Source organism: Lactuca serriola, chromosome 5 (genome assembly GCF_051521515.1).
Source record: "Lactuca serriola cultivar US96UC23 chromosome 5, Lser_US96UC23_V15, whole genome shotgun sequence".
In the NCBI taxonomy this organism is placed as follows: domain Eukaryota; kingdom Viridiplantae; phylum Streptophyta; class Magnoliopsida; order Asterales; family Asteraceae; genus Lactuca; species Lactuca serriola.
The window spans coordinates 47,990,628-48,005,067 of NC_136412.1; positions in this window are offsets into that span (position 1 = coordinate 47,990,628).

Here is a 14,440-nt window from a genome sequence, read left to right on the forward strand (position 1 = left end):
GCACGATGGTAAGGAATGCAAAATAATATCTATTGCAAGATCCTCCGGGAAGTTCACATTAAGCTTCAGCAAACGATCCACATACCTTTGCATTTTCTGCATGTGGCTCGTGACGGATTCCCCGTCCTTCATCATGGTTGTTATCATGGAGCAGATGATTTCATACCTCTCTTGTCTTGCACTTTGATGGTATCTTTCCATCAAATCTTGGTGCATGTCATAAGGGTAGAAATCCTCATAAGACTTTTGGAGTTCTGCTGTCATCGTGGCCATCATGATGCAAGCTACTTTCGTAGCATCCCTTTCATGTGCCCGAAATTCAGCGATCTCCTGAGGAGTTGCAGTGGACTCATCAATCTCCTTAAGCTCCTTGTCAAGGACATATTCTTTGTCCTCGTAGCGGGTAATCATCCTGATGTTTCTGATCCACTCATTGAAGTTGGATCCATCAAAGGTGACTTTCCCACACAAGTTCATAAGGGTAAAGGAGCCATTAGGATTAGAGCCAGAAGCATTGTTGAAAGACATTTGAAGGAAAGAGGACAAGATTAGTTTAGATATAAGAGAGTCCTTAATAAAACACCCAAATGTAATATTAAGGCTAGGATCCAATCACAATATAATATAACTTAGAAGAGGTATGCCGTAATCTAAGCTATATCATATTTGAAAGGTAGGTGAATGACAATTCACCAATTTCCACCACGAAAACCGCAATATTTTAGTATTAGGTTTTGAATGGTTCTTAGAAATTCCTAGATTCTTTGAGATTCAATGAACTTTTCAAAGGCATGTTTCAATCTCAAGTGTGCCCTCCAAGTTTTGTGACTGGGATACCGAGGATCACAAAACGAGGTGTGAAGTAACCATGCAAATCACTTAGTACCCTTAAAGTTTATCACTCAATCGATGTGCCGGTTAACCACACACGCTCCATCGATACTATAATAAACCCTAAGTCACCCTTTACCTACCTTGTTAAGTCCAAGTTAGTGTGCCGGTTAACCACACACGCTCCACCAACGACTTAATCAAAGTGTAAAGTGTAATTTCATGGAATAGCACCTTATTCACATTTTCCTAAAGTAACTAAGATTGGGAATTCAATAAAACATTTAGTTACTTTATAATATTCATCATACTTTGAATGAGAATTAATAAGTCCTTGTCTTACCCGTTCGGCTAACGACCCTCCACCGATCAAGCAAGCGGTGGGTGAGAGTGGACACCCATTAAGTCACCATTTTATAGGCAACAACCTTATACCCACCTTATAGACCGGCTTCGTGAATGAGGCGTACTAGCGGTAAGACGACTTTGTTCTTATACATATATATATAATTATTAAATCATAATAATATAAGTATAAGGGTTGAATTTTAACTTTTAAAATTCTAGGGGTTGGAACTAAAGTTTTAACTTAACTTTACTTGTTCCAAAACTTGAGGGCAAGTTTTGTAAACTTTCAAAACTTTTCATTTCTTGTAACTTATGAGTTTATTAGAGTAATGAAATGAGGACTTTTCATTTTTCCTAACTCTTGTGTTCTTTTAATGGTTTTTAATCCAAGAGACTTTTGGTTTTCCATAACTTGAGGACAAGTTATGGACTCCATTAAAACACATTATGATCATGAATTAATCTACCACATAGGTTACAAATAATTATTATGATCATCTAAACATCATAAGAACAAGAATATGAATATGAACACTTTCAAGAATCAAAATCACATTTAATCTTTGTAATTTTGATAACTAGTTGTTGTAAATGAGTTAGAAAAGACATTACACCTTCTAAAATAAGTTTTCAAGTACCAAAACATTTTAGGGTAATGATTCTAATCCATTTCCAGCAACTCAAGTCGAAATTCTGCACTCTGTCGACCCTACTCGCCGAGTGCATAAACCTACTCGCCGAGTAGGTTGAAGATACACATGAACTCGACGAGTCCTCCCCATGGACTCGCTGAGTCCATCAGTCAGACAGCAGAATTTTCGACTTTCTTCAACTTTTAAGCACAAATAACAAACAAACAAGCCTAGGATCTGATACCACTGATGGGTTTTGAGCATTCTAATACTTCCTAAGTGTACATGCAACCCTAATAACCTTGGATCTATGTTTGTCTAATTATCATGCAAAGTTGAATTCCAAGGTTATATTCCTATCTAGCATACATGGGGAAAAATTTTAACTTGAATCATAGATAGAATAACTTACCTTGTTGTTGATTGTGTTCCTTGAAACCTTGTGAGCCTAGCACCCCAAGTGTGATGCCTCAAATGCTTCACACAACACCAAATGCTCTTGGAAAGACTCTTGAGATAACACACACTTCTCAAAATCGGCCAAGCCCTCTAGTTTCTTAGTGTTCAACTTGTGTTGCCAATTTTGTGGAGAATGGGACTCTTATATAGTGTTGGCACATCTAGGGTTACACCATGTAAACCCTAATGTGTCATGACTCTTCATTTCCATGACCCATGGGTTTGTAACTCCCATGGAGCATCCATGGAGCATCCTATGGGTAGAACCCAACTTGATAATCCATGGAGCCTCTTAGCCCACTATACAAGATATGAACCCATATATTTAATTAGTTATCCTTTGATCACTTAATTAATTCTAAATTAATTCTTTGATCAACTAATCAAATAATATTATTAATATATTAGAACTTATAATATATTAATAATCTCCAAGTGTTATTTCTCTCATTTAGTCTATCCAATTGCATGGTGCCATGCAACCCAAATGGACCATGCCGGGTCGGGTCAAGTACAAGCCCGAAATAGTTATGGACTTAGACACCTTATCCAACAGTTATATTATATGTCACAAGGGTTCCGTACATATAAAGAATGCTGAAATCTGAGTTATAACAAAATAGTTATGACCCATCGAGATTTTACGGCAAAACCGGCACGACACCGGGAATCGTAAAAAGTGAATTTACGATAAAATAGTTTCTAGCCTTAGCGATCTAAACGAAAGTCGTAGTATATGTTAAACTGAAAGTGTGCATAAAGAGAACGTCCAAATCTGACTTCGTATGAGAAAGTTATGATTTTTCTAAGATTTAGCATAATAGTAGACAACCCGAAATTCGAATTCTAGATCGGTCGATTTTTAACCAAAAAGTATAAATGAGAAATGAAGATATCGTTAATAGGAGTTCAAAGATAAAAAGACAGTAAAAAACGGAGCTCTTATGCGAAAGATATGGACGAAACTTAGTCCCTACTCTTCGAGCGCGGCGAATTCAATACAGTTTTGTAAATCTGAGATAGAGTCAGAATTTGCCGATGGAATCTAAATGAAAGTTGTAGTACTCGTAAATACCAACGCATGGATATAAAGAATGTCGATAATAGAGCTTGTGTGCGAAATATATGGACGAAACTTAGTCCCTACTCTTCGAGCGCGATAAATTCGATACAGTTTTGAAAAACAGAGATAGAATGAGAATTAGTCAACGAGGTTTAAATGAAAATTCTAGTACTCGTAAATACCAACGCGTGGATATAAAGAATGTAGAAAACGGAGCTCGTACGCGGAAGATACGGACGAAACTTAGGGCATACTCTACGATAAAACCGCTATAAATAAGAGATTAACTCTTCGTATATTCTTCACACCATAAGCCTTTGTTTCTCTCTCTAACTTCTCTCTAGACTCCCTAAACCCCCCTAAAGCCTAGAAAACTTTCATAGCACTAGAAGAAAACCCCGGAGCAAACGAAGGCTTTGAGAAAAAGAGCTTTTCGGCTCAGAAGCTCTACTCCAGCGGAGCCCGGTTTTTAATAAGACCCGCTCTAAGTGAAATAAGCCTACCATACTTTAAATATAGCTTATATTTAAATATAATCTAGTTTTTATGAACCTAGAAATAGGATTTATCAGTGATTCCAATTTTTTATACTGATTGATCTAGTTACGAGAATGATGTCTAGGCTGTGATTTAGTGAGGTGTTTAAAGTGGGATTTCTAAATAATATACTTTGTATACCAAACGGAACCTACCTCCGATATGATCCTACCTAGTTGTTCCTTACTTGATAGAGAATGATAGTAGACTTTGGGTTAATGATGAATCTAGAATAATAATTAGTCGCAATAAATATTAGACTAAAACTTAGCGATAATAATGCTAGGTTTCGTCGAATAAAAATAGAAGAGTTAAAAGCGAAGCACTGCCCTAGTTTAGAATCATCACTTTAACAAGTGAGTGCATAGTTACTTTCACATTACACATAAACATGAAGTATTTTATATAAATTACGTGCTATGTGTGTATACTTTTTGAATACTTGCTGTCTATGTTGGATGAAACGTTTTATACATGTTTTAAACGAGCTAAACTGTATATGTATTTTATATCTACAAAATGTGTTGGGTATAACATGGGTAGATTAGAGGTGAGATAAATGAAGAGCGATGAAAGATGAGATAAATGATGAGCGATGAAACACGAGATGAATGATAAGCGATGATATATGTGTGATAAAATATGGTGTGAAACGATGACCTAAGCGATGAGCCAAACAATGACCCAAGCAATGGCCCCATCATCCAGTAGAGTATAGATGACAACCAAGGACTATTCTAGACAGTCTACTGGAACACTAGCAGGCTCACAACCCGTAGGTTTTGTGAACGATGTGTTCACCCGGTGTACTCTAAAAACCCATTGACAGGTATTACGAGTGGACTCTCGAAAACGATACTGTCAATAAACGACATAAACCCTGGCGACTATGCAAACTTAGTGCTGATTCCTTAGGATACTCCTAGGAATGAATGAATGAGGAATAGTTGAATCTTAGGGTAGATCCTTAAGAGTAAAGAAGGTACTCTGATTTTTATAAATCATAAACAAAATCGGTCTTTTCTGGCCGTGAAAATGGGGATGTCACACCAACCGATATGGTGCCTTGGCTATCGGAGCTGCACCAGGGACTAGGTTAATCCTTAACTCTACCTACCTCTCTGGAGGTACCCCATGAAAATCCTCTGGGAACACGTCCGGATACTACCGTACGATCGGTACATCATGCACTATCACCTTACCCTTCTCCCAAGCATCCAAAACATAGGCGACATAACCTGCGCAACCCTACTGAAGGTATTGCCTCGCTCTCGTTATTGAACATAAAGTTGGTCCACCCTGCGGCCTCTGACCCTGAATCACTATAACTCCCCCACTCGGGGTCCGAATTCGGACAAGCTGCTGCTCACAGTCTATCACTGTCCCCTTAGGGCTAAACCAGTCCATGCCCATTATAACCTTATTCCCTGGCATGGGAATAGGGACTAAATACATAGGAAACTACTCATCAAACAACTGCAGTGTATATCCATGATGAACCCTTGAAACCCGAATGGTCCTATCATCTGCTATCTCTACATTTAGTTGACAGTGCAGCTCCCTTGGAGCTCCCACAAACCGCTTGCTGAGTGTGAGCGACACAAAAGATCAGGTAGCCCTCAAATCAAATAATACCATAGCAGATATATCGTTCACAAGGAACGATCCTATAATGAAACTCATAAACATAAGAAATAATCAATATAAATAAAAAGATAAGGAGAAGATACATACCTGTCACTACATCGGGAGCTACACGTGCCTCTTATGTTGTCAACTGGAAGGCTCAACTCTTCGCCACTGTCGCCTCTGAACGGCCCTGATGGCCATTGGTAATCCTCAACGTAGCAGGGGCGGGTGCCACCACTTGTCCTAATGCTACTAAACTCGGGCATGTGGACCGCTTGTGTCCCCTCTGATTGCAATGGAAGCAAATCATATCTGATACTGTCGTGGTAGTGGTGGTGGTAGCATTACAATCCCTGCTAACATCACTAGTTTGGCCACACTTTAAGCAGCCCGAACTACCTGTCATGCATGTCCTCTCGTGCAACTTGCCGCACTTACCCTAATGGATGCGGCCCTGCTGGCTCCTCGATCGGTGATCTGATACCTTGGGCTTTTTCGCCGCACTCTTTGACTGAATCCCTTATGGTTTCCTCTTCTTTTCCGTCTCCAAATCCAACTCTCTCTCTCTCGATCCCTCACAATCATATCCTCCATTGTCTTGCAACTGGATCGTCTCATAAACTGGCGAATATCACTTTGCAACATCTCAAGGTATCGGGCCCTTTTCATATCCTCGTCCGCCACGTACTGCAGAATGAGAAGGGCCCTTTCCCTAAACATGGCAGTGATCTCGGTCACCGTCTCAATAGTCTGTAGGAGATCCTGGAACTCCCTAGCATGCTGTTGCACCTCAATCATAGGTACAAACTCGGCTCTGAACCTGGCCAAAAAGTCACTTCTGGTCATCGCATCTAAAGTTGCATCATCCCCAATGGCATGTCCGAACTCCTCCCACCAGTCGCGTGCTTTGTCCTTCAGAAGACAAGAAGCAACTCAGACCTTGTTCCCCTCGCGACATCAGCTCGTACGGAAGGCATTGGCGACATCAACCAACCACCTGCTTCTAGAAATGGGGTCCCAAGCCCCATGATAGTCTCGAGCTCCATAAGCCCAAAAATCCTTGAAAGTCATCGTACGCGCCCCTAGCATGTCCACCATCTTGGTGCAGAATGCTTCCAACCTCTCATCAAGTATCTCTAAGATGCCCTCCTGGATCGTACCGAAGATCAAAAGAGTCTGGTCTAAAATATTACACGTGACCTCAGATGAAATGAACTCTCTCATCTGCTCATCGAGCTACCCGACTCCAGAGCCCGAGCCCAATCCCTCACTGGAATCTTAACTGCCAACTGGTCTAGTGCGTAGCATCACCATACTAAAAATACACCATAACAAACATCATAATATGCATAAGAACTCGAGGGATCTCACGTACTACAAGATTCCTTGGTGCATCACAGCCTTCCTTGATTCAAGTATGGATCCTCTGCTTTCAGTAGTACGGGCCCATACTGCCTTCCACATCTATCCGTACTCTCCTCAAGAACTGCCTTGACTCCACTAAGTCCCCTTTACTACTGCTACTCACTGCTAATCTCATCCTAGGCTTGCCCTCGGGAAATCTCCGACCCACTCCCCGCCATCGGTTGCATAAGAAGTCCCTACTACCTCCCCCTAACTAGCTCGCAAATACTATTACATATCACTAAGACTAGATAATTCTTCAAATAAGAGGTCCTACCTTACAACAGTTGGACTCAGACAAGAGCTGCGAAATAGAGCTGAACCTAACCTTCTGAAATTATTTAGTCCTCATAATATGTAACTTAACATATTCGTTTACTAGTTAGTTAAAGATAACTAGAACTCCTAAAAGCACAAAGCAAGAAGTATTCGAGCATTGAGTAACATAATCAAGCACACCCTACTCAGACCATCATATTACTGACTAATCAGTACTAGCATATAGTTCAATGAGCTCATATAGCAGGCATATAAGGCATCCTTCCTAGATCCATAGCCCTAACTAGCATGCAGTTCTCATACACATATAACAAGCATACAAGGCATCATTCCTAGATCCTAAACCCTAATCTAGCATGCAGTTCTCTTAATCATAACATAACAAACATGTATGGGTAATTTGGGAGAACTTACTTGAGGTCGGCTAATTGCATGCACCACACCCTTTTCTCTTTTAAAAATCCCTTTTTGTATAAATGTTTTTTCCTTTTTAAAATTTTTTATACCAAGTCCCCAGTTTAAGTTCAGACACACCTAAGAGTGTGCCCGAATCCCTCAATCCAAGGCTCTGATACCAACTTGTAACATCCCAAAAATACGATCCAACAATTTCGTTTTTAATTATTAAATAAAACCATAGTCATCAAATCATCACATAAAATCATAAACAATTGTATCTCAAAAACATCATAATCATCTGTCAAATATATCAGAGTAAAACATCCCATGATAAAAACATGGTGTGTGCACTGCAGTCATCCCAATCTCTTCCCCTTGCTACCGGAAGTACCTGAAACCAAAACTGAAAACTGTAAGCACGAAGCTTAGTGTGTCTCCTTAAACTTCCAAATACCGTACACATAATCATATTAGCACATAATAACATACATGGGCCTGGCCCGCTACATCAGGCCCCGCCCGACATCGGAAAAGTCAGGCATCGGACCCTGCTCGACGGCGGACCAAAATCCGACATTGAGCCCCGCCCGACATCGAGCAAAGCTCAATATACATATAAACATATCAACAAATACACATAAATAATCACATAACATAAACATATAAACATTCCTTGGGCTTTCCCCGACATCGGACTTAAAACCGAAGACATATAAAACAAGCACATGCAAGAATCACGACGACATCAAGCATACAAACATTTCTCGGGCTTTCCCTAGCATCAGACTGAAGTCCGGAAACATATAAACCTACATCGGACTTGCCCGACAATGGACCTTAGCCCGGTATATACTAACATACATAAATGGACCGACATTGGTGCCTTCGACCCATTCCTACAGGAGGAAACTACCCTCGCAAAGCTGAATGCATAATCTCACAGTAAGGAATCTTTAACGGCTACTTCAATGACTTTCGGGCTATTATTATCACAATAAAACTTATTCAAAATCTAAAAATGTCACACCCCAAAACCAAAAACGGCGGAAACGTTCTGGGGCAGAGGACGTCATGTATAATATCAACAACAATGTAAAGTAGTAAACAAGCAACAACATCATCCATTGCATTAATAAAATAATTATTATACAATTGTATTCTATCAAATTTTGATATACACTAAAGCATAAATCAAAATGAAAGATAAGTCTTGAATAAGCTCCATCTTCCTTTCTCCTTGCATCGGTACCTGTCTATGATGACCTGAGGATACAAGTAATTTTGAAAGCGAGTATCAGCTATAAAGCTGGTGAGATCATAAGTATTAATGTGTCTTAATTTGTAAAAACTTATAATTTTTAAGACTTGACATTGCTTTGAAAGAAAGCTCGTATAAGTATGAAAATGTTTGTAGCTCAACTGTAAATGTTTGAAAATCCTTAGAAATCCCTATGATTCCTATTAGTAACAAAAGGAGTCTTCTACCAAGACTTAACTATGCTCATTGTAGTCTTCTACCAAGACCTAATTGTGTTACTATTATTATCATTATAAGAAATTGTATCCTTTGGTACTAGGATACCTAAATATAATTTACCTCATTGGTTATGTGAATGAGTCACAAAATATGGGTAATAATATAACTAACCTGAATAATACCCTTTGGTACTAGGGTAACTATCATCGTTAACTTTAAGCCATCCGTAGACGTACTCTTACCTCTGTTGCTAACAGCTGGGTATAGGAATAGTTAATCCCTTAATCGTATACCTGTAATGGTACCAACCGTTTGACATCCGTGGATGTGCTTTTACCTCTGTAGCTAACAGAGATTTTAGGAATGGTCAATCCCACAATCGTATCCTTTGGTACTAGGATAATAAATCCATTCTATCTCGTCGATTATGTGATTTTATCACAAGGTAAAGGTAAGAACACGGATTTGATAACAGAGTCGATACATATAAAATGTAATAGCACTCCTCCTGATATATCTATGCACAAGTACTCCTATAAGTATAATAATGTCAATATTATAGTAGAGTACGGTAAGGTTCTATGTGTGATAGCTGTAATGTGTGTTCTCCCTATCTAGCAAGTATAGTAAGTGTACTGTAATGTTCAACGTGTGCTAGCTGTAATGTGTGTTCTCCCTATCTAGCAAGTATAGTAAGTGTACTGTAATGTTCAACGTGTGCTAGCTGTAATGTGTGTTCTCTCTATCTAGCAAGTATAGTAATGTAAACGTTCTAGTATAGATGTATGTGTTCTCGTCCTAGTATAGTTGTACATGTAATGTACAGTAATGTTCTAGAAAGTATTGACTCATGAATGAACTGACTCATTGTATGATATCGCGTTCTAGTAATGGTTCTAGTATCTTCCTGAACTACCCATATGGTAGCTTACTAGTAATATAAGTGGTCCGTATGGACGTGGATGTATACCCTTGCTACCCAAGGGCATAGGATGAACTGGAAGGACCTTTTATGACTTTATATGTACACATGATATATAACAAATCTTTAAACGGCTTTCGGACGAATACCCAATGTCCCACCAGACCACATCTCAAGGCGCGAAAAGGAAATAGGGTGGATAGTCTTCCTAAGTCTTTTAAAAATTTCTTATATAACTATACATATAGAGGCATGCAATTTATAATATAAAAGCATAAATAAGTTTGGTAAAACATTTGAAACACAAATATTAGTTTAAGGAAAGATCGACTTGGTGTCAATCTATAAAACAATTAAAGGCATAAGTTTGATAAAACAATATAAGTATAAGGAAACATTTGCTCGAAACACAGTTGTAAATGAGTCTGAAATATGATAAACAGAGTAAGAAGTACAGTGTAATAAGCAGTTTGAAACACAGTTGTAAATAAGTTTGAAAGGAAATGTACAAAGTAAGATGTACAGTGTAATAAGTAGTTTGAAACATATAAAATGTTTATAAAAATCATTTGAAGGAAACTGTTTGGTAAAACGGCTAATGAGTAGCCAAATCTTTTGAATGCTGTATATTAATCACATGTGATTGATGTAATAAGTAATATAATCCTACTTACTAATCACATGTGATTGACATAATAAGTAGCATGATTCTACTTGTATCCCCCCATAAAACATTTAAAATAGTTTAAAACATTAGTTAAGGGGTATGAACTCACCTGCAGTATGTGACTGGAATTGAACGGGCTGTTATCGTACGAAAGGACCGGACAAGTGCTTGGTGTCAAGTGATGACTTAGACACACACAATGATCCTAATTACATATGAAGACATATGTATATAAATAATTAGAGATTTAATCACTAACTATACAAGTATAACTTTTAAGCGCGAGGACAACACTTTTGGTCAAGTGCTAGGAGGCTAATGGGTTGCAACAAAGAAGTGCAATGCCCCTAATGGAAGTTCAAGGTCAAAAGACCATATTCATTGGAGTTTACGGCCCAGGGGAGTAAGCTCCTGGCCGTAAACTCTAAATCAAGGCTTGGAATGGTACTTTGAATTACTACAACTCTAGTGGGAATTGTTTCAAGGCCTATACAAGTGTTTGGGCACTATAATGACTCCTTTGGGGAGTTTACGGCCCAAAGACCCTTTTCCCTTGGAGTTTACGGGCGTAAAATACCTTGGGAGGGTTCTTATTGTTCTTTCAAGTCTCCAACATTTCTAGGAACAAGTCTAGGATTCAACCATTGGCTTAAGGAAGGTTTATGGCACTAAATGGGACCATTTGATGGAGTTTACGGCCATAGAACTCTTTGGGCCGTAAACTCCCTCACACATGAGGTTCTAAGAATTTTAACTAGTCCAACACTCATCTAGGTACTTGCCCTAAAAGTCTCTTGGCCTAAGGAAGTGTCTAGGGTGTCCTTTGACCCCTTTAAAGGAGTTTACGGCCCAAGAAATACTCTTGGCCGTAAACTCTTCAACACTTATGCTATTCATGTGTTTTCTAGGTCCTAAACACATTAAGGTACTTGCCAAAAATGAAGACTAAGCCCTAGGAAGAGTTTGAAGGGGTTTTGACCCTAATTCTTGGAGTTTACGGCCTAAGGAGCATCTTGGCCGTAAAATCCTTTCCAAAGTTGGTTTCTAATTGTTTTGTGGGTCTAAATCATGAGTTTAAGGCTTCTAGGTTCTTGTTCTAAGGCTAAAGGATCACTAGGCACTCATTTGTGCCCTTTACTTGGAGTTTACGGCCCAAGAGGTGGTTCCTTGGCCGTAAACTCCTCAAACTACTTGGTTTTTATTTGCTTCTAGCCTCTAATGATCATTCATAAAGTCCTTAGTTAGATGCCTAACACAGAAATGGGACTAGGTGGCCTTTAGGCTTGATTTTAGAGTTTACTCCCCAAGAACGTTCTTGGGCGGTAAACTCCCGGATCTTGTACTTTGGACATGTAAATAATGTTATTAAGCATATAACAAGTATTAAAACACATCTATGAAAGTAGACTCATAATTTGGGATGAAAACCCGAAGATCCGTGAGAGAGTATTTGGCTTTTCTCTAATTGGAAATCAAATAATGAACCAATTTGGTTCAGAATTCTATTTATAATCCTGAGATTTTTGGAAGAAAATATTTCTATTCTCGGAATGGATTCTAATGACCTAGAGTAATGGAATTTCAGTGTCGCACAAAATCCTAGTGCATCCACTCTCCTAATAACTCCTTAGGTGTAAAACCCTAAAACTGCCAAACTTATTCCATAAGTCTGAATTTTCACTGTAACTGCTCTACTTCTATTGGATTGAAATGGTTTGATTTAGAACAGAAATTTCGGGTTGTCACAAAAAATCCTTCTTTGGGTAAACTGACCATTTTACCCTTGGTCAAAGTCAACATTCTGGGTTGACTCAAATCGCCGAGTTGACCCATCAACTCGTCGAGTTCCATAAATCAGAAAGCCCTGAAATCATGATCCAACTCGTCGAGTTCTTCACAAACACGTCACGTTTCTCCTATCAACGGAATCGGTACTTTCCAAGTCCACTGGTTGAGTTCGTACTAAACTTATTGAGTCTTACCTTCTACAGAGTCGGGGCATTTCGACCCAACTAGTCAAGTTCCTTTATGAACTCATCGAGTTCTTCCGTCTTTTAAGCTATCTTAATAGATTAAGCTCCTATCCTTCAGATCTAAGCTTCATACTTCATATGCATACTGGAAATATCCTTTTAAGGGTAAATTTTCTATCTTTACCCATTAATACTCTTCCTTAATGGATTTAGCTGAAACCTTAACTCTTTAAGACCTAGTTCTTGATCTAAAATCCATTAATACTTCAAGCTAAGGCAGACAAACTGAGATCTAGATTCTAGACATTACTTGGACACGTAAAGTCTCTGCCTTCCTCTCTATGCATGGCCTTTAGGGGCTTAAAAGGACAAAATTACTTCCTAAAGCTTGCATGAGGCTACAATGGCCGTCAAGTGTGCACCTTTATGCCACAAAAGCCCTTCAAGGTCCTGGATCTGGAAGTATACTCACTTGGGACGTCCATTTCCGAAGGACCATGCTACCTGGACCAAAAACCAATAAAAGTGAAAATGAAGAGATCTAAATAATCATTAAGCAAGTTTGAGACTTGCTTACTAGAAAATGCTACAAATTGAGTGAAGTTTTCGGATCTTAAAGTTTTCTCTTGGGCCCTCAAGCTTCTCCTTCTTCTACAAGCTTCAAATACACAAGTTTTCTCTCAAAATGACTCACAAGCTCACACAAGGCATTAGGGTTTCGAGATTTAGGGTATAGGACTTGGAGGATGTAAATGAGGCCAGCCTGTGGAGGTTATGGTGTTTAAATAGGGTGCAAAACCTAGAAAAATAGGGTTTCATTCTACTTGTCCTACTCGTCGAGTTGAGGCTCTTAACTCGTCGAGTAGACTTTACAACCCGCATCCAATTCCATTCCTACTCGACGAGTTTGGGGCCTCCAACTCGTCGAGTTTCTATACAAAAGTGAATAAGGAATTAATTAAATATATACCAGGAACTAGGAAATACATTAAATCCCCATTTCAAAAGTACTCATGAATGTTGCAGCAAACTATTGCTATGTCGAAACACTTAGACAATCTATAACTCAATTCATTACATTCTTGATTCGCTACTTACTTCCAAAGTATGATCGACTGTGGATATTTGAATAATGTAATTATTTTGGAAGTAAAACATGCTAAAGTGAAACACAATGATAAACAATTGACAAAAGATAGTAAACAATACTCATAATAAATCTCCATTATTTAATCATCAAGTGTCAATTCCATTTATTTGTTACAAGTTTCTAAATATCTACTTAATCACTAAAACTAATATCATCCTTCAGACCAATGGTCCTTGCATGCTGAATGTGATTAACCCTACTCAGACCCATTGTGAGGGGATCAACATGATTCTTTTCAGATGATACCCTCTTTATGACGAGGTGTCCTTCTTCTACTCGATGTCTAATAAAGTGATTTTTTCTATCGATATGTGTAGATCTTCCATGATCTATTGGTTCCTTGGTCAAGGAGACCGCTCCTTTATTATCACAGAAAATCTCCATCGGCTCCTTAATGGCTGACACAACTCCAAGGTCTCTAATGAAGTTCTTCAACCATATAGACTCCTGTGACGCTTTGCTCGCAGCTATATACTCCAATTCACATGTAGAATTATCTACGGTATCATGCTTAGAACTTTTCCAAGTCACATCTCCTTCATTAAGGGTAAACACCCAACTAGATTGAGAATGGAAGTTGTATCTATCTGTCTGAAAGCTGGTGCCTCTATATCCAGTAACTCTCAAGTCATCACTGCCACCAAGCACAGGGACCCAGTCCTTAGTTCTT